Source organism: Phaseolus vulgaris, chromosome 10, assembly GCF_051622355.1.
Source record: "Phaseolus vulgaris cultivar YP4 chromosome 10, ASM5162235v1, whole genome shotgun sequence".
Taxonomy (NCBI): Eukaryota; Viridiplantae; Streptophyta; class Magnoliopsida; order Fabales; family Fabaceae; genus Phaseolus; species Phaseolus vulgaris.
In genome coordinates this window covers 36,647,469-36,654,471 of record NC_143507.1, presented here as the reverse complement: position 1 = coordinate 36,654,471, position 7,003 = coordinate 36,647,469, and the positions used below count along the sequence as shown (strand labels likewise).

The following is a 7,003-nucleotide window of genomic DNA, read 5'->3' as shown; positions in this document are numbered from 1 at the left end:
TTCATCATTGAATTCATCCCTTGTGGGTCTTTTTCTAAATTTGGTACGTATCGTATTGCTCTTTGTACCTCGGTGACAAATAATGTGTGAGTTGATTCCTTTGATTTTCAACTTTTTATAATGGATATTCTTTAATTGCCAGCATTACAATTACAAATGAGAATAACTGATGACCTTGTCATATTTAAATTTTTCCCATTATATTGGTCAATAAACTGTATTTTGGTCATTCTTTATATATATATATATATATATATATATATATATATATAAACTAGAAGAAATCTGTTTGAAAAGATTCATTCTGTCTGAGTCCTTTCATCCTTTTATATATGAAAAATTACGTTGGAAACCTTTATATTTGCCATGTAGTATGGATAATTCCCCTGTGACTTGCCTTGTATATTATGTGAATCCAGGATATCCAGCAGAAAACTATTGTATACAATCTTGTCTTGTATTTAGGTTCCTGCGAAAGTGATTACTAATTACTCTATTGTATTTCTAGTTTTTCGAAGAGAAAAGAAAAGAAAATTGTCTTAAAAACTGTGAATAATAAAAATTGTGGACACGTCGTGATTTTAGGGAAAAAAGATTCAAACACATGACATCAAGATAGATGTATGTCGTATATGCCAAATAAAATGGAAAAGTCGCAGGAAATGAAATCAATACATGAACAATAACCCTATTTTTTTTATTATAGAGTGGTAGACTTAACCTTTGTTTGAACACTTGGCCCATTGATCCTTGCCGGTGGTTGTAACTTTGTGCTTCTTATGTTTGACATGCTGCTTAAATTTACCCACTAAACTCCCTTTTGGCCTACGTGGACACTAGCTACTAGTATAGTAATATTATGGTAAAAAAAGCTACTAACTTCAGTTAAAAGACTTTTAGTTCAACCTAGGCTTTTACTAGAAGAGTATATATGTTTCGTCTCGGACAGTGAAACCATTTTAAATCTAGATAACACAAGTTTGCTCTAATTAAAGTCAATATTTTATGTTTTCTTCTTATTAACAGTTTGTTATCTTGCTTTAGGTAATGTTCAGCACGTGGACTTGACAGGACATATATGGGACTATAAGTCACATGATTTATGCATAATGATAATTTATTTCCTTATTATATTATTCTTTTTACATACCTTTTAAAACAATTTTTTTCCTTTAATAAATAATTATTTACTAAAAGTTACGTGACCTATTACTTTGACATGACATAAACTTTTATATAATTCTTAACTTCAAATTATTTATTATTTATTTCAGGTACCAAATGTTAGAAATGTTGTTCTATCACCTAATCAAGTAATAGGATCAAGTGTTGGAAGCAAAACTGATTAAGAAAGATGGAAAAGCAAAACCGAAGATAAATCGATTAGGGATGAAATGTTGTAATATTATGAATGTTATGATGATATTTAAAAATATTTTTTTGTGTTTTCTTTACTCTTGAACAATTATGTATCAACTTATTCTCTCAATGAATGAATTCATCTTTTGATTATAAATTTATTTTAATTATTCTATTATTAACATTTATTAAATTTAATTATATTATGAAATTAGTTTATGTTATGAAATTTAATTGTGTATTGAAATTTAATTATAATATAAAATTAAATAATATTATGAAATCAAATTATAAAATAGAATTAAATAAATTATTATAAATATTAAAAATAAAAATAAAATTAAATATTTAATATTTAATATTAAAATTATGACAGTTATAAGGTGTATTAAAAATGTCATACTATACTGTATTAAATGGCGGTTAAAAATGCCACTATTTACGTTAGAATTGATTTACCTAGTTTTTAAATTACGACATTTATAACCGACGTCAATTACACGTTTAAAACCGCCATTTTATACAATGCATAATATGGCGTCTGCTACAACGGTTCTCAATTGACCGCCACATTAAACTTTGTGGTGGCAAGAATTCTGGCGGTACGCGGTACCGCCACAGACGTATAATGCGGCGGTTAAAAACGTCAGTTTTTACAAAAACAATTGCCGCATTATACATGTTTTTTTGTAGTGTTTCTATTTTCAATGATATATAACTAACTGTTCAAGGTATACAAAATTCAGCTAGTTAAAAGTAGACAAAAAATAGCTACTTTAGTTAATCAATGTTAATCACGACTACTCCATCACGGTTGACACTATTTAGTGTCGACCTAAGACCTTCGCTCTTTTTTTTTTTTTTCAACTAAATAAGCAATTTCTTGTAGTGGTTATACTTAAAGTCCACTTCTTAATAATTATTTAATTTAATATCCATTTTAGTGTCTCCCAAAGCTACGTCGTAGTTAAATAATATATTTTTCTTTATGTAGGTTTAGCCAACACTACCTTGTATAGTTGTGTCCCATTGAAGGCTATCTCTAATGCATAGCCACCAAAAGATTAGTTTCCATTTCTATTGGGATGCTAAGCCTACACTAACCCATATATCGTTTCTCTTCTACTCTTTGTGTCGCTCTTTTGTGGACTCTACCATCATTATTTCTTATAGTGTTATATTTCAAACCATTTATCTATTTTATAGTTAGAAATGAAAATTATAAAATACTCGTAAAAATTATAAGTGATTTAGTGTTAAAAATTACTCATAAATTTTATCTTTAAGTGGGAAATAAAGGAAATAACCAATATCAACTTATGTAGTTATTTAAATGAGAAATGTAGATTACTTATACACAGTGAAATTATTAAATTGTTTTGTGAGGAACTATTAAAATATTTTGTTTGAAAATAGGCCCAAATAGAATTAATTTCAATTTTATTAAAGATTTTTTTTAGAACTAACATTTTGTGAGGTTTACAGAGTAATTCTAAGAGTATAAATAGTTCTTTAATAAGTTTCAACATTCAATTTCATCTTATAACTAAAAAATTTATTGAAAAAATATTAAAAGAATATAGTGTATTTGATTTTAAAAAAATACAAAAGTTACTAAAAAATATTAAAGAGAGAAGGAAAAAAAAGTTTAGAAAAATATACTTTTACAGTAAATATATGTTTAATATTGATTTTTAAAAAAAGTATAAAAATTATAACATGAAGTATTTCGGTTGCTTTAATTTAAAAATGTTTAAAAGATTTAAAAAATAGTGACATCTGAAAACAAAACTAGATAAAAATTACAATGAATTTTAATATAAATATGGATAGTTAAAAAATAAAATCCTCTTTTATCTTATAATTATTTTTTTTCTGACATAATATGTTTTATTCACACGATGAAGGAAAGACAATGTTGAATATTCCTCTAACCTTCGCCAACAAAACGTATACACTATGTTTTGCCAAGTTGGTGCTTTTATCTTCTTTTTTTCTTCTTCCAAACACCATTGAACACACACATACACTGCACACACTTTTTATATTATTTATTTTATTCAATCGTTAGATGAATTTATTTCACTACCTTATACCATTTTTAAAATTTTAATGATATTTCATAAGTTGTTTTGCTCTCTTTTTTTTATCTCTCTACTATTTTCTTTTATCTTATTATAATCTTTCTTTCACCCTTCCATTTTAAAAAAAAACCTTCACACTAGAATATAACACAATAATATAATATTAAAAAAGAAAAATAATCAAATTATTAGTTAAAACACAAGATCGTGTATATAATCTCATTTTATTTAATAAAAATTTAAATATGTGAACAAATCATAATTTTACTATCTCTTTTAAGATGTATTGTTTGAAAATGTAAAATGTAATAATTGTTTAAGAGTATGATTTCTTACCAAACTTAATTTATAACTAAAATTTCGTTTTATACTTAAGGTATAATTTAGTTATTAATTTATAAACATTTTTAATTTCATTAGGTAGTTTATCATCAATTTTCTCTACTTCCACTTAATTTTTCCCAACTTTAACAAACTAATTACATCTATTTGAAGGATTTTTTATTATAGAAGAAAAAATTAAATTAAAATTGAAAACATTGAAATATGATTAGAAACATATTTACAACACTTCTAACTATTAAGTAAACTTTATAGAATCTTTCTATAGATAGAAAGGATTTGGAATTATTCAGTATTCAAACAAAATTCACCAAACAAACTTATAAAAAATTTGCGTTGTTAGTATTTAGAGAGAATTACTAACAATGTTCCTTTACTTACACGGAATATTAGGCACAAACTTGCTTTCTGTCATCCTATCTACCTTCTAGCTCTCTGAAACTTGATTGCAGAGATATCATAGAATTTGGTTCAACTTGCCTCTTACTGTCTATGTTCCTTTCTGAAGTATTAGACTCATCCAGAGAATGTCTGACTCAAGAGAATTTTGTAGTGATAAACGATATACTGGACAAGTTTATTGTTTTTTGAGCCACATATCAATGCAAGAAATGTGGTTGAGAAAATAATCAACTTGTCCAATATGTCGTTTGTCACTGCAAAATTCTTCTAAATCAAAATATGTCATGTAAGATTTACCATCAAATATTCTCTGGCTGAGTCCAATACTTCATAAAGGAACATAGAAAATGAGAGGCAAGTTGAACCAAATTTTATGATATCTCTGTAATCAAATTTGGGAGAACTGGAAGGTAGATAGAATGATAGAAAGCAAGTTTGTGCCTAATATTTTGTGTATGTTAAGGAACAAATTGCTAGTAATTCCCTCTAAATACTAACAACACACATTTTTTATATGTTTGTTTGGTGAATTTTGTTTGAATACTGAATAATATTGGATCCTTTTTATCTATAGAAATATTCTATAAAGTTTATATAAAGTTTACTTAATAGTTAGAAGTGTTGTAAATGTGTTTCTAATCATATTTCAATGTTTTCCTTATTTATCATGCTATTTCAATAGGTAGCCTAACTTCAGGTAATTACCTAAAATGGTGGATCACAATGTAAACCAAAATGTTCAAACTTCCTTAAAAACTATGTTGTCGTTTCTCCACACCATTAAATATGATTCCAATAATAACCAACAGAATGAAAAACGAACGTTCTTCTTCTGCATCTCAACCCTCTCTTCCCCACCATCCATCTTCCCTTGGGTAACACCCACTTGGATTCCATAAAAGTTGTAACAAATCATATTCTTACTTTTTTTTTTTCTCAAGAGTTCTCATTTGGGTGTCAGTTATCATGTTATTTATCTCTTGAAGATTGGTAACGGGTGGACATACCTACAGTGGGTTTTGATACCGATTTGGTGACTAGTCTCATTGGGTTTGGGTTCAGTGCAACTTTCATTGTCTTCATTTGCGCAAGCATAATTTGTGGAAGACTACAAGAGCGTGTGAGAGTACCAAGTGTATATGAAATTGAACCAAGAAGAGACATAGAACGGATTAGTTTCGTCTTATTTGGTTGAGTTTATTTTGCTAGTTAACTAACATATTAGTGATTGGCAATGAAAAAAATATTGAACTCTTGTTAGTTATAAAGTCATGACTTTAAACCGTGCTTATCTTTCTAAACTTCATTTGAGAAAATATATATACATGAACAAATTCTTGGCTTTAAAAGAAAGTATTCATGCTCATTAATACCAAGCATCCATTTTTTTTATCTGAATCACACACAGTAAGGACTTATTGCTGCTACGTATCATTTTCTCAAATGAAATTTAGCAAGATAAGCTGCTATGTATCATTTTCTCAAATGAAATTTAGCAAGATAAGCACAATTGAAAATTATAACTTTGTAACTAAGAAGAGTTTAATATTTTGTTTCATTACTAATCATTAATAATGATAGTTAACTAGAAAAATGAACTCAAACGGAAAAGAGGAAAATTACCCGTTCTGCTCTTGGTCAATTTCATATACATTTGGTACTCCACACATTCTTGTAGTCTTCCACAAATTAGTCTTGAGCAAACGAAACAAAGACAACGAAAGTTGCTATCAACCCAAACCCAAACCCAATGGTAATAATCACCAAATTGGTATCAAAACCCATTCAGGTATATATATCACCCCAAACCAATCTTCAAACCCCAACCCCAAACCCCTTAAAACAACGAAGACAACATGAATCACAAAAACATGACACCCACTTCAAATATATATAACATGAGAGTGCACACATGCATGATATAAATACATACCACAGGTTTCAAGAGATAAATGGCATGATAAATAAGGAAATTTTAAGTTTTTGGTTTACATTATGTGATGCAGCATTTGAGGTAATTACCTGAAGTTAGGCTACCTAAAGTTAGGTTCATATAAGTATCAGCAATTCCACATCAGTATCATCATGTGCAGGCAGGGTCCACCAATTTCAACAAAAGAACATCGTCAGGCAGAGAAAGCAGAAGAAAAATGCCTTTCTTAAGTAAACAGTAAACTAAGTTCGTAAAAGGATATACATAATAAAAACATTGATCATACTCATAACTTAGTACAGCCTTCTCTCCTTTTGACATAATAAACTAGAAGAAAACCAAACACTTCAATATTTATATTATTGAAAGTTAAAAGATGTCAACCTTCAGTAATTTTTAAACACCTACTTTATCTATCTATGACATCCTTCTTTTGGTACAGAAAAGAAGTAGTACCAATCCACCCATTTCAACAAAAACTTTCATGGAAAAAACTACTCCATGTATTGGAAACAAGGAAAATCTCATTTCATATACGGTTTATTGGATCATCTAATTTGTTTAGTCTAGATTACAGGTGAAATGAGACAATTCATTATATTATTTATTATTTATTGAATGAAATGTTTGCAAAGTTTTACATATATAAAAAAACATATCTAATTAATAAAAATAATTTAATTAGTTAATTTTAATTATTATTTACAGAAAATTAAAATGTATTTTACAAATATCCATAAATTTAATTGACTTTAAGTAATTGGTCAAACCTAATGCTATACTTAAAATATTTAAAATTTCTTTCATCAATGAGAATAAATTATGTTATTAATGGCTTAATTATATCTTTAATTACAAATTAAAAGTGTAAAACAAAATTTTC

General features: G+C 27.4%; 1 long non-coding RNA gene across 1 annotated transcript; it reads right to left on the bottom strand.

Moving 5' to 3' along the window:
* Positions 1–262: 262 nt before the first annotated feature.
* Positions 263–6,052, bottom strand: LOC137818852 (uncharacterized). Its single transcript, XR_011082157.2, has 3 exons — positions 5,811–6,052; positions 5,195–5,295; positions 263–469 (listed from the first exon to the last, which is right to left on the bottom strand). It is a non-coding gene; the product is annotated as an uncharacterized LOC137818852 (long non-coding RNA).
* Between the last annotated feature and the right edge of the window lie 951 nt (positions 6,053–7,003).